This window comes from Equus caballus, chromosome 20 (assembly GCF_041296265.1).
Source record: "Equus caballus isolate H_3958 breed thoroughbred chromosome 20, TB-T2T, whole genome shotgun sequence".
Classification (NCBI taxonomy): Eukaryota; Metazoa; Chordata; class Mammalia; order Perissodactyla; family Equidae; genus Equus; species Equus caballus.
The window spans coordinates 19,378,785-19,406,475 of record NC_091703.1 but is presented as its reverse complement, the minus strand read 5'-3'; the positions used below and the strand labels follow the sequence as shown (position 1 = coordinate 19,406,475).

General features: G+C 37.6%; 2 long non-coding RNA genes across 4 annotated transcripts in view; one reads left to right on the top strand and one right to left on the bottom strand.

Annotated features, from left to right (window-relative positions):
* Positions 1-27,691, bottom strand: part of LOC138919392 (uncharacterized) — a 271,898-nt gene that overhangs the window by 95,855 nt on the left and 148,352 nt on the right. Inside the window, exon 4 of one of the 3 annotated variants that reach the window (XR_011429540.1) lies at positions 25,596-26,789. The exons of the other annotated variants lie outside the window; for them this stretch is intronic. This is a non-coding gene — a long non-coding RNA (uncharacterized lncRNA). Of the gene's footprint in view, positions 1-25,595; positions 26,790-27,691 lie in introns of those variants that run through there. 3 annotated transcript variants of the gene reach the window in all.
* LOC138919394 (uncharacterized) lies at positions 1,979-26,363 on the top strand. The gene is made up of 3 exons (XR_011429544.1): positions 1,979-2,079; positions 4,738-4,791; positions 24,582-26,363. It is a non-coding gene; the product is annotated as an uncharacterized lncRNA (long non-coding RNA).

Genomic DNA, 27,691 nt, shown 5'->3' with positions numbered 1-27,691 from the left:
AGAAGTGTGTGACTTTGTAGTGGGGTTGTATTTCTAATCTGTGTTAGTAATGAACTTCATGTTTCTAAATGTAATGTGCACTTCTCAGTATGTATTTATTTCAGTTGATTTCTCAGAAGTATTGCCTTTGTCTATTGCCTTTTTCTGGCAATACACTCCCCTTGGCTCTATGGTTTCACAATTTTAGGAGTTTCTTTTCCTTCTTTTCTCTGTATATATGCTTTGCAGTACCTATTTTTAAAATGTTGCTGTTCCTTAGATGTAAGTCCTGCACACTCAGTAATTCTTGGCCAACATTCTTCCCTAAGCATATTGACCCCCATGGTGTTAGTGTCCCACTATATGCTGATCAGTCCCAAATCAATGTCTCTAGCTCTGACTTATATTCTGAGCTCCTTCAGTAAATCTTTACTTGGATATCTTACTGGCACCTCAAACCTAGCATGTTCAAAGCAGAATTTTACACAACTCCCCCTTGAGCTCACCCCTCATCCACTCAAAACACTACTTCTATTTTTCTTTTCTCTATCTCAATAAACAAGAACTCTGGGACCTAAGCTCCACTAAGCCAAGGACTTTATAAGTTTTGTCTACTGATGTATGCCCAGTAGAACCAGGACTAAAAAAGAGTAGTTATTAAAAACATATTTGAATCAATGAATTCTTGACTCTTCCGTCCTCTAAAAAATCAATTAAAAAGTCCTATTAGATCTGGCTCTGATTAGTTGCTTGCTAAATTTCTGTCCTCATCAGAGTACAAAAACTCAGTAGGAATCCAATAATAGGAAGTAACTTTATCATGTCATTATTCATAGCACCAAAATTTGATGTTAATATATATGACTCTCAATAGGGGAATAATTAGTCCCATGGTATAACTATGTAATATTATTACATGACTAATAATAGTACTTTAAAAGAACTTTGATCATTATGTGAAAAAAAAATTTTAATTTTTTTTTTAAAAGAAGCATGTTACATTTTTTAAAAGAGGCATGGACTATTGCAAATATAAGATATATTTAGTAAGCATATATAGCTATATATATTTAAGGTGTAAAAAAGTGGTTAGGAGAAAATATAGCAAAATGTTAACACAGATCTGTAGAATAGTGGGTGATTTTTATTTTATTCTTTATGCTATTGGTCTTTTCCAAATTGTCTACAAATAAGCATGCTTTACTTTTATAATAAGGAAAAATATATGAAATTAATATTTGTATGTAATAGAATAAAGCCTAAGCATTTTGTCCTTACTCTTTTTTGGTATTTTTTATTTTCAGAGTTTTCTTTTACAATTAGTGAATTTTACAGAAAACACTTTCTTTTGATTTCTAATACTGGAGCCAAATGTTTATTTTACTATAGAAGTATTATACAGCTTCCTTTATTTCCTGTGTCTCATTGTTTTTTAAAGCACTAATATACAATAGAGTATGGTATTCTTTCTATTTTATGTAACTATTTACAAAAGACCTGAGTCCTAGATGCTTCTGTAAAAATTATAGAGCCAGACAACAGATCAACTTTGATTTTTGTATTAATGAAAAGGTGGATGAAATATCATCATCCTGAATTTTAACTGCCATTTATGAACTAAATAGTTCTTCAGCAAGTAAATCTATATGTTGAAAAGCAGTAGTACCCACCACAACGAGAACACATTTCTCTCTCTTCACAGATATTGAAATATGATTATATGTGGTATTATAAATTAAGATGTTATAGATGTATGATATGCTATGGGGAAGGACTTCTTAAAGAGAAAAGTAAAAAGAGCATTATAGATAATTTAGAAAGATTGTAAATATTCCTATAGCTACAAAATATGAGTACACATGACATCTTTAAATGTAACCCATGTTAAACATGATTCATGTTGTGTACAGAGGAAAGGAGTTTATATCTCAATTTAAAATATCTTGGATTTCAGAGAAGAACAGCATCAGGGGACCAAAAGACTATCTTTTGTTTCATCAGGGTTTAATACTGAGAAAGAAGATGGAACATACTCCTTCTCTACTCTCTTCCCCACCACTTACAAGCCCAACCACATATCTGAAGCTAACGGAATTTTACGTAAGCCTCTTCATTGTTTCCATCATGCTCTCCAGCACACATTCAATCACTCTCCTCTCCTACTTTGGGATAAGCAGTCATGGAATTTTGCTGAAAACTTCTTACTGTGCCTTTGAGATTAATTCTCTCCACTAAGTGAACACGGATGGACATAATTAACCTTTCACTTGGTATTAACAGAAAAAAGTAGAATTTCAGTACCACCAACCTGCTTTATAGGGTGTTACTTCTATTGTTTCCATCCCATCTCTGTTCCCGCATGTGACCATCTGGTTCACTGAATGTATCTGTCCATTTGTGTCATTTGTATGACTATGGGTCCAAAGAGCATAATAGGAGATGAAGAAAACCATGCACATATTGGAAGGAGAGAGCTGAGTTACGTACCCCAGGAATTCTCATTTTGGTTATTTTTGGAAAATACATAGTATATAACTGCTGGTCAATGTGATTGTTAAATCCCTGTTCTGATCTCAAAAAAGGAGTGTGGGTACAGAAATTGGTGTTTGGAAAAGAAACGTATTTATAGAACTATATGTTCAAATGACATGTGAGATTTAGTAAGTAATACAATATCGCCTGACTTTACTACAGATCTACTCTAATCATGGGAAATGCAATCTACAAATACAGTTCCTGGCATTAAGTAGTAGATACATAATCCTACCTTATATGGAATCTTGTGGACCTCCTGGCCCCTGTGATCCTCTATTATAAGGAGCAAGAACTCTGGATTGGGACCCAGAAATCTGTACTTAAACGAGCCCTGCACAAGATTCTGATGCGTGCTCCAGTTTAAGAATCATGACCATAAGTCTTCAACCATTAACTCCAAGTGATGTTTCTTCTTAGTGTCTTGGCTCCATCTACACTGCTTTTTGTTTTTAACCTCCTCTTCCTTTTGCTTTTCCAGATATTCAACAATTTTCCTCCTGGAAAACTGGACTAATCTCTGAAAAAATTTTCTGCTTTGATTATCTACCCACCTCCCCCTTGACTTTTTAGTCTTTCTTAAACATCCCTTTCATCACTGTCTCTTACTTCAAATTCCCAGAGTCTCCCCATGGCCACCTGGCTGAAGTCCAGTTGTCCTAACCAGTACTTTAACACTCCACACTGTACAAGCTTCTCACCTGACTTCACTTATTTCTCCTTTCTGCCCAACTTGATTCTCACTCTAATGAGGTTTATTTTCTTAATTTCAATATCATTCCTTGCACACATTTTTCCTCTGTGTTTTTGTATATACTCTTCTTCCAAGTCTAGATCATTCTTTCTTAGCCCTTCTTGTGTTTTGCAATTTTAATCACTTTCAAAGTTCCCTTCCTTCAGGAAAATTTCCACATCACCACATCACATCTTGATCTCTCCCTTAGTTTTCATTTTGCTCCTCTGACAACTACTTATACACTATCTTGTATTATTGTATGCATATTGTCCTCATGAACGGCAATTTCTATTTCTACTTCATAGTATATTTTCACCAATAGCTTACATGGCTCAGACTTGTGTTCAAAAACTGCAGTGACCTTTGAATAATAACTCCAAAGTTTTGAAAAATGAATAAAAGATCTAAAAATGGATCTTCAGCTAAACCATTATTCAGATGATTGAAGCATTATTATTTGTTTCTTAATCATAATTCCTGTACTTAGTGGAAATTACTATAGTGTTTTTGGATGAAGGTAACTGTGCAACGATAGATTATTCTCTGTAGAAGCAGGGGAGCTGCACTACCAGGGGTAATGAATAGCTCTGAGAATGACTTATTGGGCCAGGATAAGTAAAATGGGCACTGTTTCAGCATGTGTCAGAGAGCTGCAAATAGTCCAGAGGCACAAAGATAATGTTCCCTTTTTTCGTCAATGGTATAAAGACCAAAAAGGTAAAAAAGAAAACTGATCTCTTTCTACTTGCCTTTGCTCCTGCAGAAGAAAAGTATTTTGGAAAATGAGACAATTACATCAAATATATGTCCTATGACAAAAAAATTCTTGATTGTAGATTCCAGATAAAGCCTGACTTGTTACATGATGTTAGTCAAATTACTTTATGCTCTGATTCTCACAGTTTCCATCTAACAAATGAAGATCATAATGCCTTTTCCTTGGAATTACTGTAAAAATTCAAGGAGATAATGGCTGTTCCTGGATCAGAGTTTGGAAAATTAAATCCTTGTAATTCTGGGGCTAGTTTCAGGACAAGGTGTTCAGTGTGGGGCACTCATCATACTAGGGAGCATGAAGGCACTTATTCCTATATTCTTCAGCCCTTTCCTACTTTTGGAGCTTCAAGCTCATAGGAGCTGTAAAGAGAAGGAAGTTAAATGCTTGAGCAGACATGAGGAAAACAGCATGGCTCCACCTGCATGAGGAACAACAGATGTTCTCTCTGGTTCTCCCTGGATACAGAAACACCAAGGTCCATTTACTTTTAGAAGATATCATTGCATAGTATCTATAGATTTGCTGAGTGCCTACCATGTGCCAGGCAACATGCTAGGTGCCTTCATACATATTATCTCATTTCTTCCCAATCACATTTCCATGATGTTGGCAGCCCAAAGAGGAAAGAAGTGAAAAAAGGATAAGCATATTTTGTAGCAGGAAAACAGAGATAGTTTTTACTTCAAAGATAATGTTGTTTCTTCTCTACCAGGTTGCCATTCTGAATCCAGCATGATCTAGTAGAAGGAGCCACATGCAAGAGAAGGTAAACTTATTCTTATTGTATAGAATATTTAATGCAAATGGGAACTGCATAATTAGAGCCATGAATTCCCTATTTTATTGGGACAAGATATGCAAATACCTATGGGCTAAAAATATTGAAGAGTGGAAATTAATAAAGATATAACTCATCCATGCCTGGGATACAGTTTCACAAAATTGTCAAGCAATGGAACATGCACTGTCTTCTGATCTTGCCTCAAGAATAACTGGCATAGATCATCCCATCTCACAAAGTACTGGATCTTTTGCTCCTCCACTGCTCCATTAGGTATGTAGTCGTCTTGGGACATCAGAGGTGTGTCCTCATATAGTGGTTGATCAATCATTAGGGAAGCATGGAAATAAGTATAAGATAGGTCCTCTAGTTCATCCATTAGTCCTAAGCACTTACACGGAGTCCCTCTTTCATATTTCATTTGGTCTACTGGCTCCAGAATGCCCATGTGCCTTAGAATGTTAACAAATATCCTGAACCTATTTCTTTTTCCTCTTCTGGCCTTAGGTCCTGTCAACCCTTGATTTTGTTAAGGTTCTCGTAAAAAGAGTTCCTTCATGACTTTCCTTCTGTAAAAAAAGCAGGTGATCTCTTCTAAAAGAGATTGATGAACCATTTAGAAATGCTCCTTTGCTATAAACACAGAGCAAGTCTTTTGTCCAGCTTGGAGAGCAGGTGGGGCAAATCCCTGTTATTTGCTTCTGATGCTTCACCCCTCAAAAGACTAACAAAAAGTTTTCCTACTATAGCTATCAAAAATAAAATACAAATTAGATTCTCAAGGCATACCATAAGACAAGCCTTTGGCAGCATGCCCTGCTAAATTTATATTTCAACAGAGCTTATTTTTCCATATTAAAATGAACATAGGGAAATCAGAAGAAAGAAAGGGAGAGGAAAAGATGGATGAAGTAGTAAAAAGAATCCAAAAGGACAAATTTAGGTCTCAGATTACTAGTATATTTCTGAAATTTTATTCTGTCAGTGCTTAATTTATCTGTGTACTAATCAAGATAAATACTTGCTACTCCAATCTTGAAATTTCAGTGACTTAACACAGTAAAAGCAAAAATTTTCCACACATCATAGTCCAATATATATCAGTCTTTGGGAAACATGGGCTTTCTGTTCCAAACTGTCATTCAGGAACCCAGATTCAGCTTGTAGCTTGCTATCTTTAAGAATCTCAGTTTCATCAATTATATTATTTGTTTTCAGTAAAGTGAAAGAAAATCAAATACAAGTGGAGAATACATCAGGAAGAATCAGGAATCAGGACTGAAAAGGGACTTTCTCCAAAATTCCATTGGCCAGAACTCAGACACATGACATCATCTGTGTGCAAAGGAAGCTGTATGTGTAGTTTAGTTGTGCAAACAGGAATAAAGAAAACAGTTTGGAGAAAGCCAGTATTGTCTGTGTAACAATTTGAGACTAGAGCTGGGAATGGTTTCCCCACCAGTAGTATCCCTTGCTGAAAGAGAGGGGAATCTCCAGCCAATCTATGGAAGTTGCTGTTAGCTTCTTATATTTGAACTGCCATGTGGTAAAAGTGATTTTGACCCTCTTTTGTACTTTGTACAAATACACAAAATATACTATTAATTAATTTTTTGAATGTAGATGAAGAGATTTTTGTGTACTAGTTCAAATCTTACAAAGTTGATGATACTGTGAAACCATTTGATAGTTGCCTACATTTGTGGTACCTTAGAAATTTAAGAGATTTTCATAGGAAATTGTACTTTGGAATGTATGTGGAACAGAATTTTTTTATTAGATGATTTAATAACCTTAAGCTCTATCAGAAAAAACAAAGAAAACCCTCAAAAAAACTGGTGTATTTTCTTCCAAAATATTTCCTTTAAGCAGAAATAGAAAGGGTTACTGTGTGGTTAGCATAGCAATTAAAAAATCCTTTCAGAAAAATATATTATCTTCTACTCAAAAATACATAATAGCAAATACTCAATAATTAATCATAACTCAACATCATGGCAATAATTAGGCTTGTTGTAATTTTCCCATACTCCTCTAGGTAGTCATTACAAGGCACTAAAACAACCCTAAATCTGTTATTAACACTGTGATGAATGTTATGTGCATAGAGGTGTATAGGTCAGGGTTTAACCAGAAAAACAAGACAAGACAGTAAGGTAACTCAAGAGATTCCAACAGCAGAAAGCCACTCCCACTCCTAGAATGAAAAGACAACGAGAAGAGATTGTGTTCCCTGAGCCCATGGACCAGGATCACTTGGTGGCAGCTGGAATCATGGCAGATATGTCCAGTAGGAGCCAGCGATGTGGAGTGTATGAAGCCAACGCCCAAGAACCTACTTGAGGCAAAGAAGAAGGGAAAGAAATACTTGGCTTCCTTTCTCTCCTCACCTCCCACAAGGTCCTGCCTGTGTAAACTATTGGCCAAACACAACCAAGGGGAAGCTGACAGATTGGAAAACGCTCAATACTCCCTTTTCCCCTGATGATACACAGAACAGGAGAGTGAAGAGGAATGTATCTGAGGACAAGCAGGCCTGGGATCAGCAAATGTAATGAATACACCAAGGGAGATTGTCATTTATGATTTATGTTCTCCATTGATTTACCTTACTCAGCACAAAGCAATGGCCTCTCTCCATGTAGCTGTTTAAAGAACACTTGCTGGTCAAAAGGATCCCAAATCCTTCCAGTCATGTCTTTGGGTAAAAGTCATGTTCAGTTTAAACAAATTGCTATCTAGGGATCCAAAACACATCTTGGAAGCTTAATTTTTAGATTTGTGTCCTTGCTGGAGAAAAACAAAATAAAACAAACCAAAACTGAAGTAGTTGGATAGATGTGTTTAGATTCAGCATGTAGAAGGTTTTCTCCAAAAATATCTGGGGGATGAACATAGGAAAGAGATTGTGTTCCTTGAGAATCAAAGTGGCAAATACTTTCAACTAAATGTCAAACTGATAGAACAAGTTGATAAGCCCTGGGAAGTCATTCTCCAGTCAATAAACAAGAATTACACAAATAAATCCCCAAGCTTGCTACACATCTCTGAAAAAATCTATAAACTTGTTTTAGAGTTAATTCATAACAATGCAAATAACCTAAAAAAATAAGTTTCAGACAGGCAGCTCTTTGAAAGGTGATAGAAATGAAACCAAAGTAGCAGAAATAAAAGAGTTGGATGCAAGGAGAGTCTCAGGACAGTAATGAAAATGACACATTTTTAACCTAGCAGTGCTAAACTTTATTAAAGAAATGTCTAGAAATGTGTAAAATGCATTAGTAGTTCATAAAAATAATTAGGGTTCTCAGCAACTTTAGCCAAATGGATGTCACAGAAATTCTCTAAGGATGGTGCCTAATGGATACTTTGTCTGTGAGAGGCTGGTTTTTCAGGAAGGAGTTTGGTCTAATGGAAAGAGACTGAGCTGTATGGCCAAAACAACATAAAATTAAAACGCTGAGTCAGGCATCTGCTAAATGTATGGTTTTGGAAAAAGGCATTTCATTACTTCAACCCTCGGTTTTTTCTTCAGTAAAAATGGGATATTTCTCTTCCTATGTTTTGTAATAAGAATTATCAATAATGGTTATATAGGCTTGATACATAGTAAATTGGTGTTGCCTAATTCTTTGTTAAAATTGTTATCTTATTATCTGAGCATTTGCATATCACACATTGGCAAGCTAGCTTCTTTTAATATTGCAATTTCCTTCTCAACAAGAAAGATATCTTCTTGGAGACCACTTCAAAAATGCAAATATCCATGGGGGAAGTTACTTCTTTAAATTGTATCTGTGAACGTCATGATTATTTTTAACACCTCTGCAAAAGATTGATTGACAAACCTTCATCAGAAGTTAGGACCAAGATGGTGGCATGAGTAGTCTTCTTTGTCTCTCCCCCTTCGAATCTACAACTAATTGGACATTCACCACTTCACAAAGGATATCCTTATAGCATCTCAGGACGCCTGAGAGACCTGTGCTGCTATACATTGGAAGGCAGACAAACTTCACCCCAGGAGGAGGTGGAGATAGGTGAAAACTCTCCAACCCCCACCCCCAAACAGCCTAGTACCTGCAAGCGGCTTTCTTCCAGCAGATGCCCCCAGAACATTGCCACACACCAAGGGTAGGAGGGTGCATACACCAGAGGAGCAACAGTGGAAACAGGTGACCACAGCCCTACCTAAGCCCCCCGCGATTACACCTAAGCCCAGGAGGAAACTCCACAGCTCCACACTGGAGGTGGCAGGCAAAACCTCTGCTCGCCATTAGCAGAGAGGTCCCGCCCAGCATCCACAACTCTGGGAGGCTCCCAGAGAGAATCCCAAATGGGGCAGCAGCCCGCCAGCTGCTGCCGCTGGCCTCACGGACTGCGGCTGTCACCCGGGGGGCTCGGGGCTACCGGAGATCTCCTGGGAGAGGACTGGGGCTGGGTGGAGTTCCAGTGGCCGGCTCCACGGCCCAGGGGGAATCTTCAGGCTTCTGTCCTGGCAGCAGGCAAGGCCTCTACCTGCCATTAGTGGAGAGGCTCCACCCAGCATTCAGAACACTGGGAGGGTCCCAAAGAGGAGAATCCCAGGCAGGGCAGCAGCCGGCCAGCCGCCACTGACCTCACGGTCTCTGGCTGTCCCCCAGACAGGGAAAGGGGCTCCCTGAGATCCTGGGGGAGAGGACTGGGGCTGAGTGGAGTTCCAGCAGCCTGGCTCTGTGGCCCAGGGGGAAACTCTACAGTCTCACAGCAGCCTCAGCGAAAACCTTTGCACAGCACCAGTAGAGAGCCCCCGCCTGGCAACCACAAGGCTGGAAGACCCTGGGATAAAAGTAGCATAGCTAGGTGAGCTAACCACAGACTGCAGAAGATGCACATAGCTCTGCTGTGACCTATAGTGGACAAGTGAGATTTTTGTGGGCGCCGACAGTGACAGAGCTGCAAATATAGGTGATCCTGCCCCTGGCCGCTGGGAAAGCCTATAATACTGCTGCAGACCCTAAGGAGGGAGCACATCTAGCTGGTCTGCAAAAGTAGGCACCAGCAGCCTGAAGCCCCCTTGTGACTGCCCCCACAGCTGAAGAGGGACCCTACAGGACCACTGTGACTACGAGGAGGGACCCAGACCCAGTTAGCAACAGCTGATAGGGTTCCTGGTCAGTGCAGTATAAACAGCTGTTCCCCCACCACACCAGTAGAAACAAGTGGAAGCAGTAACTAAACTCTATCTCTATGCGGAGGCACAAATCTACACCATCAAGCAATATGAAAAAATATATTAAATCTCCAGAACAGAAGGAAAATGACAAATACCCAGAAAACAATCCCAAAGACAATGAAATATATAACCTAAATGATGATGAATTCAAAACAGCCATCATTAAAAAACTCAATGAGTTAAAAGAGAATTCAGATAGACAACTCAACGAGTTCAGGAGCTATGTCACAAAAGAGTTTGATACTATAAAGAAGAACCAAACAGAAATACTGGAAATGAAGAACACAATAGAGGAGATTAAGAAAAATCTAGACGCACTGAACAGTAGGGCTGATAATATGGAGGACAGAATTAGCAATTTGGAAGATAGGAATATAGAAATGCTGCAGGCAGAGGAGGAGAGAGAAGTAAGACTAAAAAGAAATGAAGAAACTCTCCGAGAATTATCTGACTCAATTAGGAGATGCAACGTAAGGATTATAGGTATACCAGTGGAGAAGAGAAGGAGAAGGGGGCAGAAAGCCTGTTCAAAGACATAATGGCTGAGAACTTCCCAAACCTGGGGAGACAGATGGAACTTCATGTGACAGAAGCCAATAGATCTCCAAACTTTATGTATGCAAGAAGACCAACCACAAGGCATATAGTAGTGAAGCTAGCAAAAGTCAATGACAAGGAGAAAATACTAAGGGCAGCCAGGCAGAAGAAAATAACCTACAAAGGAACCCCCATAAGGCTATCAGCAGATTTCTCACCAGAAACTTTACAGGCTAGAAGAGAGTGGAATGATATATTCAAAACTCTGAAGGACAAAAACCTGCAGCCAATAATACTCTACCCAGTGAAAATATCCTTTAAATACGATGGAGAAATAAAAACTTTCCCAGATAAACAAAAATTAAGGGAGTTCATTGCCACAAAACCTCCTCTTCAAGAAATACTCAGGAAAACCCTCATACCTGAAAAATCAAAAAAATGAAAGGGGCTACAAAACCAAGAGCAGAGGAGATAAGTAGAAGGACAATAACAGAAGGTAGCAGCTCTTCATCAGAACAGGTTAGCAAAAGTCAAATAAAACATTAAAGATTAAAGGAAGAGAAACACCAAGAATAAATATAACCCTGTCATTTTAACCACAAACTCAAAATACAAGAAAGAAGGGGGAAAAAAAATCTGACAATAACAATCTAGGAGGGGAAGAGAAAAGGGATAGAAGATTTTTATTTAGGGAAATAAGAGGCTATCAGAAAACGGACTATCTCATCTATGAGATGTTCTATACTAACCATATGGTAACCACTAAACAAATAACAAGAAAAAAGACACAAATTACAAATAAGAAGAGACCCAGTGCAGAAATTTACATACCTGAATTAGTAATCCAAAAACCATGGGACAAGAAACAAAGGAAATGCAAGAGAACCGGAAAACAAGAGATAAAATGGCAGCGGTAGGCCCCCACATTTCAATAATCACTCTAAATGTAAATGGATTGCACTCTCTAATCAAAAGACACAGAGTGGCAGGATGGATCAAAAAACAAGACCCAACAATATGCTGCCTCCAGGAAACACACCTCAGCCCAAAAAACAAACACAGACTCAGAGTGAAGGGATGGAAGACAATACTCCAAGGTAATAATGAACAAAAGAAAGCAGGTGTCACTATACTAACACCAGACAAAGTAGACTTCAAAGTAAAACAGATAAAGAAAGACAAAGAGGGACAGTACATAATGATAAAAGGGACACTCCACCAAGATGACATAACACTTATAAACGTATACGCACCCAACACAGGAGCATCAAAATTTGTAAAGCAACTCTTAACAGAACTAAAAGGAGACATCAACAACAATACAATAATAGTAGGGGACCTCAGCACCCCATTAACACCAATGGATAGATCATCCAAACAGAAAATAAACAAGGAAATTATAGAATGAAATGAAAAATTAGACCAGATGGACTTAATAGATATATATAGAACACTTCATCCAAAAACAGCAGGTTACACATTCTTCTCAAGTGCACATGGAACATTCTCAAGGATAGACCATATCTTGGGAAACAAAGCAAGCATCAATAAATACAAGAGAGTTGAAATAATATCAAGCATCTTTTCTGATCATAAGGCTATGAAACTAGAAATCAACTACAAGAATAAAGCAGGGAAAGGTGCAAAAATGTGGAGACTAAACAACATGCTACTGAACAAACAATGGATTATTGAAGAAATTAAAGAAGAAATCAAATATTATCTGGAGACAAATGAAAATGAAAACATGCCATACCAACTCATTTGGAAAAAGCAGTCCTAAGAGGGAAATTCATTGCAATACAGGCTCACCTCAATAAACAAGAAAAATCTCACATAAGCAATCTCAAACAACACTTAACAGAATTAGAAAAAGAAGAACAAACAAAGCCCGAAGTCAGTAGAAGGAGAGAAATAATAAAAATTAGAGCAGAAATAAATGATATTGAAACAAAAAAGACAGTAGAATGGATCAACGAAACAAAGAGTTGGTTCTTTCAAAAAATTAACAAAATCGACAAACCCTTATCCAGACTCACTAAGAAGAGAAGAGAGAAATCTCAAATAAATAAAATTAGGAACGAGAGAGGAGAAATCACAACAGATGCCAAAGAAATACAAGGGATCATAAGAGAATACTATGAAAAACTATATGCCAACAAATTGAACAACCTAGAAGAAATGGACAAATTCCTAGACTCTTACAGCCTCCCAAAACTGAATCAGGAAGAAATCGAGAATCTGAATAGACCAATCACGTGTAAAGAAATAGAAACAGTAATCAGAAACCTCCCCAAAAATAAGAGTCCAGGACCAGATGGCTTCTCTGGAGAATTCTACCAAACATTCAAAGAAGACTTAATACCTATCCTTCTCAAACTACTCCAGAAAATTGAGGAAGATGGAGCACTCCCTAACACATTCTATGAAGCCAACATCACTCTGATCCCCAAACCTGACAAGGACAACACAAAGAAGGAAAACTACAAGCTGATATCACTGATGAACATAGATGCAAAAATCCTCAACAAAATTCTGGCAAACTGAATACAGCAAAACATCAAAAAGATTATACACCATGATCAAGTGGGATTTATACCAGGGACACAGGGATGGTTCAACATCTGCAAGTCAATCAACGTGATACACTACATTAACAAAATGAGAAACAAAAACCACATGATCATCTCAATAGATGCAGAGAAAGCATTCGACAAGATCCAACATCCATTTATGATAAAAGCCCTCAATAAAATGGGTATAGAAGGAAAGCACCTCAACGTAATAAAGGCCATATATGACAAACCCACAGCCAACATCATACTCAACGGACAAAAACTGAAAGCCATCCCTCTGAGAACAGGAACAAGACAAGGGTGCCCACTTTCACCACTCCTATTCAACATAGTACTGGAGGTGTTGGCCAGAGCAATTCAGCAGGAAAAAGAAATAAAAGGAATCCAAATAGGCAATGAAGAAGTAAAACTCTCACTGTTTGCAGACGACATGATCTTATATATAGAAAACCCCAAAGAATCCATAGGAAAACTATTAGAAACAATCAACAGCTACAGCAAAGTTCCAGGATATAAAATCAACATACATAAATCAGTAGCATTTCTATACACTAACAATAAACTAACAGAAAAAGAACTCAAGAACTCAATCCCATTCACAATTGCAATGAAAAGAATAAAATGCCTTGGGATAAATTTAACCAAGGAAGTGAAAGATTTATACAATGAAAACTACAAGACTTTCTTGAAAGAAATTGATGACAACATAAAGAGATGGAAAGACATTCCATGCACATGGATTGGAAGAATAAACATAGTTAAAATGTCCATACTACCTAAAGCAATCTACTTATTCAATGCTATGCCAATCAGAATCCCAATGACATTCTTTACAGAAATTGAACAAAGAATCCTAAAATTCATATGGGGCAACAAAAGACCGCAACTTGCTAAAGCAATCCTGAGTGAGAAAAACAAAGCCAGAGGCATCACAATCCCTGATTTCAAAACATACTACAAAGCTACAGTGATCAAAACAGCATGGTACTGGTACAAAAACAGGTGCACAGATCAATGGAACAGAATCGAAAGCCCAGAAATAAAACCACACATCTATGGACAGCTAATCTTCGACAAAGGAGCTGAGGGCCTACAATGGAGAAAAGAAAGTCTCTTTAACAAATGGTGCTGGGAAAACTGGACAGCCACATGTAAAATATTGAAAATTAACCATTCTTTTTCACCATTCACAAAAATAAACTCAAAATGGATCAAAGACCTAAAGATTAGGCCTGAAACAATAAGTCTTCTAGAAGAGAATATAAGCAGTACACTCTTTGACATCAGTTTCAAAAGAATCTTTTCAGACACCATAACTCCTCAGATGAGGGAAACAATAGAAAGAATAAACAAATGGGACTTCGTTAGACTAAAGAGCTTCTTCCAGGCAAGGGAAAAGAGGATTGAAACAAAAAAACAGCCCACTAATTGGGAAAAAATATTCACAAGCTACTTATCCAACAAAGGGTTAATCTCCGTAATATATAAAGAACTCACACAGCTCAACAACAAAAATCAAACAACCCCATCAAAAAATGGGCAGAGGACATGAACAGACATTTCTCCAAAGAAGATATAAGGATGGCCAATAGACACATGAAAAGATGCTCATCATCACTAATCATTAGGGAAATGCAAATCAAAACTACACTAAGATATTACCTTACACCCGTTAGATTGGCAAAAATATCCAAAACCAAGAGTGACAAATGTTGGAGAGGTTGTGGAGAAAAAGGAACCCTCATACACTGTTGGTGGGAATGCAAACTGGTGCAGCCACTATGGAAAACAGTATGGAGATTTCTCAAAAAGTTAAAAATAGAAATACCATATGACCCAGCCATCCCACTACTGGGTATCTATTGTAAGAACCTGAAATCAGCAATTCCAAGAGTCCCATGCACCCCTATGTTCATTGCAGCATTATTTACAATAGCCAAGACATGGAACCTACTTAAGTGCCCAGCAACTGATGATTGGATAAAGAAGATATGGTATATATACACAATGGAATACTACTCAGCCATAAAAAAGGACAAAATCATCCCATTCGCATCAACATGGATGGACCTTGAGGGTATTATGTTAAGCGAAACAAGCCAGACAGAGAAAGACAAACTCTATATGACTCTACTCATAGGTGGAAGTTAACATTTGGACAAGGAGAACTGATCGGTGGTTACCAGGGTAAAGGTGGGGGGTGGGGGGAGGGCACAAAGGATGAAGTGGTGTTCCCACAACATGACTAACAATAGTGTACAACTGAAATCTCACAAGGTTGTAATCTATCATAACCTTAATAAAAAAATAAATAAATAAATAAAAATAAAATTAAAAAAGATTAATTGACAGCCGCCTAAGAGCAAATTGGGGAAGGGTCATTGGGTGGAAAAAGGAGGACTTAGAGAAAGCTTTATTTCACATATTAATTGAAATGCTTGTCAAAGGTGCAGGCAAGTAAGTACCATGCCCAGCACATCAGAATCCAGGAATTTGCATATTTAATAAGTTTCAGTTGAATTTAGGCTGGGATATACAGGAGGTGCAGGATCCCACTTTGAAGATCATTGCTTTAAAGACAATATGAGGAGTTGTCAGGCAGGAGGGATTAAGGAGAGGTTAGTGGCCATCCCACACAGACTATGGTCCGTTTATACAATGCTACTGGATGCAGGTTTTGCTAAGCTTCTTTGTTGTCCTATTTCATTGCTAGGTAAACAAGAATAGGCAGAGAGTAAGCCAAAGATTTGTGCAGCTTGATTCTATAGCAGTGAGTTCAAGAAATCCTTTAAATGCTAGGCCCTGGGTGCTGGTCGGGGTAGGGATACCTATAGTCACATATTTAGAATTGCATTTGACAAGCTAAAAAAAATAATCCTTCTCTGCAAAGTATATTGAGTTTATCAGTGGAGGTAGCCCAGATTACAGTGGAATGGGCAGCCCTCATTTGGGGCAGAAATGGAGGGTTGGCAGGCTGACTCACACCTGAGAATAGTTAATTGCGCTTCTCTCTTGCCGCTTGAACTTAACCTTTCTTCCCTTATTTTCTCTTTCTGACTTCCCTCTCCTATATTTTGTACTCCCTTCATCTATCAGCCTTTCTTCTTATCTGTCAATGACCTGAGTTAGCCTATGGCTACAGTGCGCACTGACATCTCCTATATATCCCAACCTAAATGAAAAACTAGTTTAACCTCAGACTTTATAATTATTAACAGTTATAACAATTAATAATAAAAATCAAGATTGCTTCCTCAACTCATACTCCTGCCACTGCTAGGGATATAAAAAGTAAATGAAGGGGCCGGCCCCGTAGCCGAGTGGTTAAGTTTGCATGCTCCGCTGAGGCAGCCCAGGGTTTCACCAGTTAGAATCCTGGGCGCGGACATGGCACCGCTCATCAGGCCATGCTGAGGCAGCATCCCACATGCCACAACTAGAAGGACCCACAACTAAAAATACACAACTATGTACTGGGGGGCTTTGGGAGAAAAAGGAAAAATAAAATCTTTAAAAAAAAGTAAATGAAAACGTATGCTAGGAAAATCAAAAACAATTTTTAAATGTAATGGATTATTGTTCTTCTTCTTGTCTCATGTTGTCCCCATTAAAAATTTGGAAAATATATAGGTTCATTGTTATAACAGCATTCTTCAGAGCTAAGATGATGAACTACCAGTAAATTCACACCAGATTCACAAGTAGTAGGCCTTTGCAGGTTGCCCCTTTTCCTCTAATATCTGTCTTTCTATGACAGAAAAAAAAACTCAATTGCCAAATCATAGCATAAATATGCAGATTTCCCTTGTTGGTAGAAGTCCGTGAAATGTGTTCCTCCTGCTGTTTCAATTTCTGCACATGGAGTTGAGGACCTTGTTCTTGGATCTAGTTGACAATCAGAAGCAGCACACTGCTCCATATATCAGCCTTAGTGACTCTAATTGCTTCAGACCTGGGTGATTTATGGAACTGTCAGCAGACCTTCAGAATCAGAAAGGGGCTAAGGCCTAAGTGTTATTTAATCTGATTTCATGGACAGCCCTCTTTTCCTCTTGGTTCAGAGGTGCCGTGAAGTATAAAACTTGAGCTGTATGTCAATTCCAGCTGATGCAGTCCAATAATTCTACATACCATGATCAGTTTCACAGCTGATTCTCTTACTTGCCTAAAATCTGGAGAAACGGAAATTTACTGACTCTGGTTCTTAGTAAATAAGAAGCAAATATAGAAAGTCTGCACTAAGACATAACTTATATTAAATGTTGATAAAGTTTGTTAGAATCCTTAGACTCAAATACAGCCACTAAGTTTTCCTCCTTCATAGAGACATAGAGGTTTCACTGTGGCTTAAGTTATAATAATAAAACTACCATTTAATGAGTGTCAGATATGTATTCGTTTATTCCTCCCAAAAACTCTATGGGGTGGTATTATCAATATCTCCATTTAACAGATTAGACAACTTTGAGAAGACTTAGAGGAGTTAAGTAACTTGTCCATGGTCACCTGGCTAGTATATGGAAGAGCCAGGAGTAGAAGGCACCAAGTGATTCCAGGAATGGAGATCTTAACCACCTTCTGGCATTGAATTTATGTTCCCTTACAAAAGTTATGACTTTTCACTTCAGTGACGTTCTCCTCCAGGCTGCTAGAAAAATGATTATGGCAGTTTTGGACCTCACATATCTTCTAGTAGTTGTTTTTAAAATCAATAAATCTTTTCCAAGATGACCCCTTAAACTCCCTCCTGGCATCTCATTGGCCCACTTGAGTCATGCGCCCATTGAGGCAGGTCATACGCCATTCCCAAAAACATTCCAGTGCCTGGGGAATGATGAGTGCTAACTGGCTTTGGTCTATGTTCCTGAATCAACTACTGACAAGAGAATGGAAATTATCCTTAGAAATATAAACCCCTTTTGCTGGGGATGGTGTTGATGATGGGAAGATACCTATTTGGAAAGGAACTGGGCTTTGAGTAGACAACCAACAGTTTCCATTACATCTGTTTGTATGCTTCTCTTATCATGTTCCACCTTCCAGCCTCGTCTTCTGTGTGCTTTCCTTACCTGCAGTTAATTTGAACTATCACTCTTCTCAAACATTCTCTTGATAAGCCACCTCTGTGCATTTGCTACTTTGTAGAGGCATTAAACATGGACTTTTGAGTGAGAGATACATGATTTCGCATTCTGGCTCTACTTCCTACTAAGTAGTAACTTGGCCTCCCCAAGCCTCAGTTGCATCCATTGTAAAAAGAGAAATAATATTCATCTCATAGTTATATAAGTATCAAATTAAAAGAAGAACTTACCACAAAGCCTGTAGTAAGGAATAATAAATGATTCTTATTCCCTTGAAATACCTCTTTGCTAAACTGCAGAAATCTCTTCTGGCTTTTCATCCCCATCTTATTCTTATCTTAGTTAAGAGTTGAAAAATAACCAAAGTATAGGAGGTGGGAAATACAGCAGCAAAGTTTTTCCTAAAAGTTTGATTTTAGACGTTGGCGAAAAAAGACATCCAAAATATTTCCTGAATACTGGTAATGACCTCTAGGCGAAGAAGGAAGCTGGCCTCTATTTCACCTTATGTACCTCACAAAAGTGGCTCATGATGCATGGAAAGCCTGAGTATCCCTCCCCCATCATTTCCTATCTGGCCAATTTCTTTATGTCTTAGCACAAATGTCACTTCCTCAGGGAAGATGTTGCTGATCCTCTGAAACTCTAGACTAAATTAAGTCCTCTGTCATTGGTCCAAATACACCCTAACCTTCCCCTTTTGTAACCCTCACCACATTGGTGATTTCAGGTTTTCTCTGTCTTCTTCCCACCCTGTGATTTCCAGAGGACCCAAATGGCTTTATCTATTTCACTGCCATAGCCCTAGTGCCTATTATGGTGGTTGACACACACATAAGGCACTCAAAAATACCTTTTAATTAAATGTATGAACAACTACAACATGAACTGAAAGATAACAATTCTCAGAATCCAGAAAATTAGACATTTATTTGCTGTATATGCCTGGAAAAGGTAAGAAAAATTAGCCAAAATAAAATATTTTTAAAACAACATATAGATCTCTTAATTGCTCTGTGAGAGTATTCAAGGTCCAGGATGTTCTATGAAAAGTAAAAAGAAAACTACATAGGGCAAAAGTTGCTTCGAGTTGACAGGCACATTCTTATATAAGCTCCATGTCATTCTTATTAGATCAAACCATATTTCACAAGTGCAACAAAAAAAATGGAGCAAGAATAAATGGAGTATAAAAGAAAATGAGGATAGACATGGCAAAAAGTTATTCAAATTAAATAACTCCAGGAAGGCAGAATTCTCTGAAATATCTCTAAAAATTCCACAAAATATTAAAAAGAAAATGTTTATAATCACTTAGGTCCAAATAAGTTGACTGATCTCATTAATATGCCAATCACACTAAGCAATGATTTTTATTTCATGTTTTGAAAAATAACGCATGCAAGTGCTGCTATAAGACTTGCTGATTTATTTTCACTGGTTCCTGAATTACAGCACTGAATTTGAACTTTTAAATGACTAAAGATCCCAAATGCAACTCCCTGCAATAACAATAAAACCAAGTATAACTCTGTGTACAGTTCCACGAATTTTGGCATTTTCGTTCTTGAAAGGGGAAGAAATGTAAACACTATAAGGTGATTCTCATCAAGAGATCTGGAAAATTTGATTAGTATAAATGTTGAATTTTGAAAAATTGAAGCCTGTGTGACTATATTCAGAGAACATTTGTAGTGAGAGGGGAATGATATAGAACACTGGCTTCGAATTCAGATTTTCCTGGTTTAAGTTCTAATTTTCTGTATGGTTTTGAGTCACCGATTTAATTAGTTTTAATCACACTGACATAGTTTTTGCAGCTATTTAGTAAAGATAATAATAATAAAAAAATTATTTTTGTTTGACTCAGAAATACCATACACCAAGCACCCAACATGTACATAGTGTGCACAATAAACAGCAGGTTTAATTTTATTGTTTAAGATGGTACACCACGTCTGTCAACAAGACAATAGGCTGCTTCCTTAACATGGAGCCTAGTTCATTTCAACATTAAAGTTGGAACGACCAATGGTTACAAATGCCCAGGTAAAGTCCAATACATTTTGCAGACGTAAAATAAAGAAACAGCTCTTGTCTGCAACAAGTTGCAGTTGCTGTGAATCCTGCTGACTGCTTTGGTAAGAAGGCTTCAAAAGGAAAGTATTTACAAAACTAAGAAATGTATTGAGGACTCAAAGAAGAAAAGGACACTATTGCCAGCAAAAATGCCTGCAAGAAAGCTTTGTTTTCACTTGAACTTTTTCCTGCCAGTCTCAAAACCACTGGTTTCTTCCACCAACTGCAAAAACAAACAGAGGAAGTAAAACTGATGGAAGAGTTCAAAACCAGATTTCTTTGAGTCTGTGATGGCAGAGTGGTTTCAAGGACAAGGATTGCTCCTTCAAGTGATCTGATTTCTTGAACTTAATTTCACAGTCTATCAGTTACCTGAGAGACATTATTTTCTTCAGCCTGGTCAAGCCAAAAGCAAGATTTCACAGATATAAATAAAGAGAGGGAATAATGTCCTCTCTCAAGAGAATATTAACCCTTAGAGACATGAGCCAATTTGTAGCTTCTTGCACCTCTGGTGTTTTCTTAGACATTGGTTAAATTATGGAATACCTTTAAAGCTTTAGCTTCTTCATGTGGAAAAATAGGCCCCATAATATCTTAAAGGTGCAAATAAAGGATGTTATACCAGTGAATAAATGTAAGCATAAGATTGAAAATATCAGTGGTGTTATTCTTGGATATATTAGCATGCTTTTAACATATTTCTCTTGGACAAATTGGAAAAAAGGCCCCCTTGGCTAATAGACACAATATTAAAACAATTAAATAATGTGCAGAAGATAGTAACTTTCTGTGGTAGATTTGTGTACGGTGAAATGTAAGAAGACTAGTGGTGGTAATTTTGATGTATTTATATATTAATTCATTTTTATGTATTTATGTCTTGCCTTGTTCCAGAAAGGACTTACATGTATAAAAACAACATAATATGATTTTTAAAAATTAAAATAACTTAGGATATCAGGGCAAATAAGAGTAAGAAAGATAAGACAGATTCAAGGTTAGTACCAAAGCTGCTGGTCATGTATTTTCGAATATGTGTTGTTTTTGCCTATTATTCATAATTAATTTAGAATAGGTAACTAGTTGACCAAAAAGCTACGGGCCAGCAAACATTTTATTTTCAAAGACCCAGAAGAGAGAAAGCAAGCCTGAACTGTCGCCCCTGGAAACTCCTTCTGGGGACCCACCATAACTGTTTGTGGTCCAGTCTGTTCTGTTGAGCTAACTGCATTTGACAGCCTGTATATCCCACAGCTCGATAACTGGTGAGACTTTCACACAGGGAAAAGGATGTTCTATAGATAATGAAGGTTAAATTTCTTTCTCTATCATACTGTTTACCCTTCATGTGGTCATCACAGATGTCCCTGCCAGAAAGACATCAAAAGCTTCTTGAGACAAAGTCAAATCAGAAAAAAATAACCTCAGCAATAATGTAAATGACCACTTCTATTGTAGATATGACTACTTGAATCTCAAGAGATTTTCAAGATTGTGACTGTTTGTAACTTTTCTTTCCCTTTGATTCTCACGCAGGAATCTTCTCTGTCAGGAATAACAAATAGATTTTTATACTGAGCTAAAACTTAGGTCAATAGTCAATTGGTAGTAGATACCTGAAGCCTTATGTTGAGAACAATTCTTCACCCATATCTGGGCCCAATGGGAAAGGCGAATGTGATCCATTAATGATGTTGGCCAAGAGAGTAGGAAGAAAAGTGATGGCAAGTATATTGAGCATGTCTGGTTTCAAGTGATTTCTGGTTCTTTGATTCTGATTATACCCCATAATTGTAGGAAATTAACTCTGTGGTAGCTATATTGCTTTCCTAATTCCCTTTTAAGAAAGATAATCGAGTCAAGCACTTTTTCGTCTCTATAAACATGGAAAGACTGATTGATGATCTGACCCCATCCTGTGATTGCTTCCATGTGTATTTGTTGTTGTCAAAAAAGTGGCAAGATGCACAGTATATTCTATATATTGAAAAAATTCCCTAATTCAAATAGAATTGATTTGGAATTCAAATGAAGAGTGAGAAAAGAGATCCCGAAGGCCCATATATCCAGGGCTATGTCTTCTTTCATTACTTTGAAGATGCTTTCATGATATTAATTTGCCTTTGAGCCAGGAATATACAGTTCTGACAATTTTCTGCTTCCGGTATGCAAGTGATTTCCAATTTTAGCCTCTTCCTATTATGGATGGTGGGATGATTTCAGGTCCAGTGTAAGTTATGTTTGCCTTCTAAGATTCTGAAGGTATTACTCAATCCTTTAGGAATATGAAAAGTATTGTGGACATCATCGTGATTAAAAGGGTAAACACAGATGTGTGTTGCCAGTGAATTTTTGAGCATGCATAGTGTGAGAACATCATCAATGGAATTCCAAGAACTTCAAATGCTGTGGGAAACTGGCTTCCAAGTAGTTACACAACATCTGACATGCAACTGTCCTTCCACTAATCATTTCATTAAGAGTCAAAGTGTTCATAAGACTAGCTGGCTGTTGAAAAGTGCTTATGGGAGAAAATTTAAACTATGGTGAAATTATAACTGTAGATTGAAATTTTTAGTTGAAAATAACAATAATAGAATCCTGATGGTTATTGCTAATTTTCATGTATCAAAGTATAGTGTATTGCTCCATCACTAGCATCATTTGTGATACTGTTGTAAAGGATCAAACTTGCTTGGTGAGCTACAGCATCCCCAAATTGGTAGGTGATATTTTTTTACTGATGTTTTACATTTTAATTATTGGAATAGAAATCTGTTTGGTAGGATGTGAACAGGTGTCTCTGAAGAGATATCACAGTGGGAAATGTTCGTGGAATTTCCATAGTTGGTTTCAACCCAATAGTACATATTTCATAACATTTCAGCTAAATTAGCACATCCATTTTTGTGTTATATGGGGGTGGGAAAAAACTAACCTCTTCTAGCTCTTGAAAATTAATCAGACATTTTTAGCTTGCATTTTCTTTTGAAATGAAAAAAAGTTGCAAATATGAACTTCCACCTTGGCAGAATTAAAAAGCTCATTCAAGCATGAAGAAAATCAATGCCAAGTTAGGAGAAAAAGGAAGTGAGAAGACTCAATTTTGAAGGTTTGAAATATAACTCCTGTGCACAATGAGTCCCATCTTTTAAATGTCATCCCTGGTAATTGGTGATCCTTACAGAGTTGTGGACTTATGAGTAGAAGTGTAGTAGAGCACCGTCAACAGGAGACACAGAAGCAGGGCCTTTTCATGACTGCTGGGCTTTTTGGGAATCTTAAAGCCATCACTGATACCTCTAAGTGGGTGCTTGGAAGATGGAAGCTTGACTCTAGTGTTTGTGCCTCATAGTCCTTTCAGTGGAATTATCAAAGGAAGACTTAGAAGCTGGAATTGAGGTCTGAAGCTGAGATTACTAGCTGATCACCAAATCTATTTTCGATTTTTCTTGGACACACAGCTAGACTACATTGCCCAACCTAGCTTATAGTTAACTGTGGCCATTTGAATTAGTTCCAGTCAAAGGGATATGCTACTTCCAGGCCTGATCTATCAAAGCGGAAATCCCTCCTTCCTCTACCCCTTTCACAGCTTGTTGCTGAAAACTTGATGTCCTTGAAAGCCTTTTATTGAAGAACCTGGAGCCCCAAGATGGAAGGAGCCTGGACCAGGAATTAGTACTTGGAGAAAAGCCATTTAACCAGGAATGTGCATTAGGTTGTTATATGAATAAAAAGTAAAATTTTCTTGTCTTAAGCCATTGAGATTTTGGAATTTGTTAGTTTTAGCTGGTAGCATCAGCTTAAATAACATAAACAATTCTCCTTTTCTTCTCCGGAAATCCCTCCAAAGTTTCTCAAAATAAACATGCAACTTAAGTAAAATGATATACTTTCTAGGTAAAGTCAACTTTCAGACAAGTACTCTTGACCTCCAAATCCCTTCTGTACAGAAATTATGGAATAGCCTCCAATTCCCCCACCTCCCACATGCTTCCGCTAAGGGGTACACAGTGAAGAAAATGTCAAATACAAATGTACCGCATAGATGTGTTACCTCATGCATAGGACCTTCAACTCGATTCTAGGTCCTGCCTTTATTTTTCTAAAAAACAAACTAACTAACAGTTCATCAATGAGCACTACCTTAGGAAAGTTTGACCAACTTAAGGCCTAAGAAAGTCAAGATGCTTTGTCTAAGGCAACAGGCTATATATTCAAATTAAAATTCCCAGATATTTTATGTTTTCTTACTTGCTTCTTTTCCTTTTTGCATAGAGTATTGAAGCAATGGAGAATCTGCATGTCGAGTTCATCGTATAGCTGAAACATGAAATTCACAGAAGTAATAAAAGCAACGATTCATGCTCCAAACTTAAAGGGTAACCCTGTGAGCCCAGACTGGCAGAATCAAAAGTCAACATTACTGTCAGTCATCTGGAAGTTTCCAAATATTCATTTTTGGCACTAAGTATGCAAAAGATGTGGATGAGTCACTGATTTTTCTGTTAACTTTTAGGAAAATTATTTTGGCACATATTGTTAAACATTAATTGAGATAATGTATTTCCTATCTGCATTATAATTGTATAACAATATAGTAGCTACCACTACATAAAAACCTTCAGAAATAGCTTTGATATGAAGGTTGTTCAGCATATACTTTAGATTTTTTATTGTCTGAGAGATTCTGTCCACACATTTATAAAATATCACTCCAGAGATATTACAATGGAATAATTTTGCTGAAAAATTTCCTGTTAAAGTATTAGTGTTTCCAAGTATATTCTGAACAAGCTTTTGGGAATGTGACTTTGTCAACTAAGTGATCATTTTCTGCAGTCATTGGAAGAAAAATTGAAAAAATGCAACTATGTATGTAGGCTCAGAAATGAAAAAAATCATCCAAAGTCTTAAAGAAATTAAGACTGCCCTGATCCATGCTCTGGTATTGCTATTCCATAAAATTTTTGCTTAAATACCTGTAAGTATTGAAAGTAGTTCTCAGCAATTGTTGACAAGTTGGATCCAAGATACTTTTTATGGCTCTGGGTCTGCATTATTAATAAGGTAGAATCTTTGAACTTACATTTCATTTTCATTTTATGAGATTCTTATATCAGAATCTTAGGATTATAACCGTGGGAGAGAATTTGGGGTTGACTTAACTAGGTCATAGCCTTTGCATCACAAAAATAATGGTAAAGTATTTAGCAAATATTAGCCAATCGTCTTACATCAGATGCTGTTGTGCGATTCTCTTTACAGAAAGAAAACAATTTCCCTATTTTTGAAAAAGTTTTCAATTTATTCAAGGTTAAAGAAAAACAAACACCTAAGGGTTAATATAAAACAAAATACTAAAAAGTAGCTGTTACAAGGATACAGAGGGGGACTGGAATTAATGGGTGATATTACCCACAAAGAGCTGAGTTTTGAGGTTGATCTTAAAGAGTATAATGGGCATAAATTAGTGAAGGGTAGGGAGACAGAGTTCTAATTGCAGCAGGATGAGAATGGGAAGAAATCATCAGTGGAAATTTACATTTACAGAATCTTCCATTTAGGTGCGAGTTTAATTTACCTTGAGAACACAGCATCTAGGCATTGTGTTTTTTGTGCCGCTTTCAGCAGATTTTTTAGTTCATAATTTTCCTCTGGCCCAGGTTGAAAGATATTTATGCTCGACTGTGCTCATTGTTTTTTGTGAACTTATAAAAATTGCTTTTTTATTAGTCTATAAAAGCCATGTTTGGAGACAGTCTAAAATAAAAATTAATGCAACTTATCACCCTACAGCATGGAACAAGTGCCTGTTTCAGTCTCTTATTTAAGCACCGCAGATGCATTGAAACCTAATAAAAATTGTTCCCTGCCTCATCAACCCTAACCAGGGAGCTAGAAGCTGAAATCTGTGAATTGCCCACAACCATAAAGGAAGTCTTTTGAGAGCTGCATTGTTAAAACTCTGGGAACTGGTATGTTAAGTCTGGAGGCATAAAATCTGGGCTTTGTGAAGAAGCGCATGTTTATCCCTTAATAAACACTCTTCCTCCTCCATCACCTTGACTTGTTTTTAAATTAGGCCTTTTGATTGTGATATGCCTTGCTTTGCTTTGCAATTTATCTTATTGAACAAAAAAGAAGGCTGCGTTCTTTCCGGTCCTTAAATAATAGTTGCGAGTAGTAAGATACATGGGATTTGCTAGTTTAAATCAGGCTCAACAAACTATATCCCCATGTCCATGAAGGCATTCAAAGTGTGATAGGAAATATATCAAATGGGACAATTTGACAAAATCATAGCAACAATAACAATTACTATTATTACTATATTACAACAACAAAAACAGCTCACAGCCTGAAGATGCGATTATTTCCCAGGAGACAGCACGGGCCTCCCTGTTCACTTCTGAACGGTGTCCAGGGATGTGGTGCAGCTTGTCAGCACTTGCAGGGTGAGCCAGGTCACTGGCACATAGAAAGCTGAAGGATGAGAGGGAGAGAGCAAAATACAATCCCTTTTTCCCCAGCTTTCCTATCTAGTCTTCTAATGAGACAGATAGGTCAACAATCTTCAACAGGTTGATGCTCCCTCCCTGGTCTCCAGCCCCAAATCTGGATCAGAAATGTTAGTATGAACACTATGCCCTTGTCATCATCAAAAGCAGCCCTGGAGGAAGCAGAAGGAACTGTTAGGGATATACTACAACAACTCTTTCCTTTAGGTGCTTTTCAAACATCTTCTCAAGGACATATCCATCTTTGAATGAGTGTTTTTATTCCTAGGCCCCATTTTTTTCAGCTGGCTCTCCAATCCCTTATTTGAACTGTAAAAATCAAAAGCTGTGTCTGGTTAATCTTTGGGAAAGTATGTTGGCCCTCCCAAATGTGATAAGAAGCCAGTTAAAGTCATCCGGGTGTTAGAGCAACCACAGTGGAAGAATTCTAGCTAAACAGACACCATCTGTACTCCCAGGGTGAGCTCGCCTTGTCCAGCTTCAGACCCCATCATCTCTGAGCTATTGCTCTTGTGGCTCAACCCCTGAATATACGCCTGGGGTTCTCAGGACACAGATCAATCTGTTGTGCAATGAAGACTTTATGAGAAACTCTTTTTTTCCCTCTTTTCCTAAGGGCCTGAAATCAGCAAGCCAAAAAGCATTTTATCCTAATATAGAAAAGAATTAGACAGCAGATGCTTCTTCACAGCAGCCTACATGCTGGAGAGAGAAAAAAAAAAAAATGGCGCAGCCCTCCCTCTGGCAAGAGTTAAGACTGAATCATCATGGGAGTGTTTGTGGTAAAACTGCATTTTTCTTTTAGATAGTGGAACTATTATCACTGGGCTAAGGACAGCTAGTCCAGAGTGACTTTGGTGAGATCTA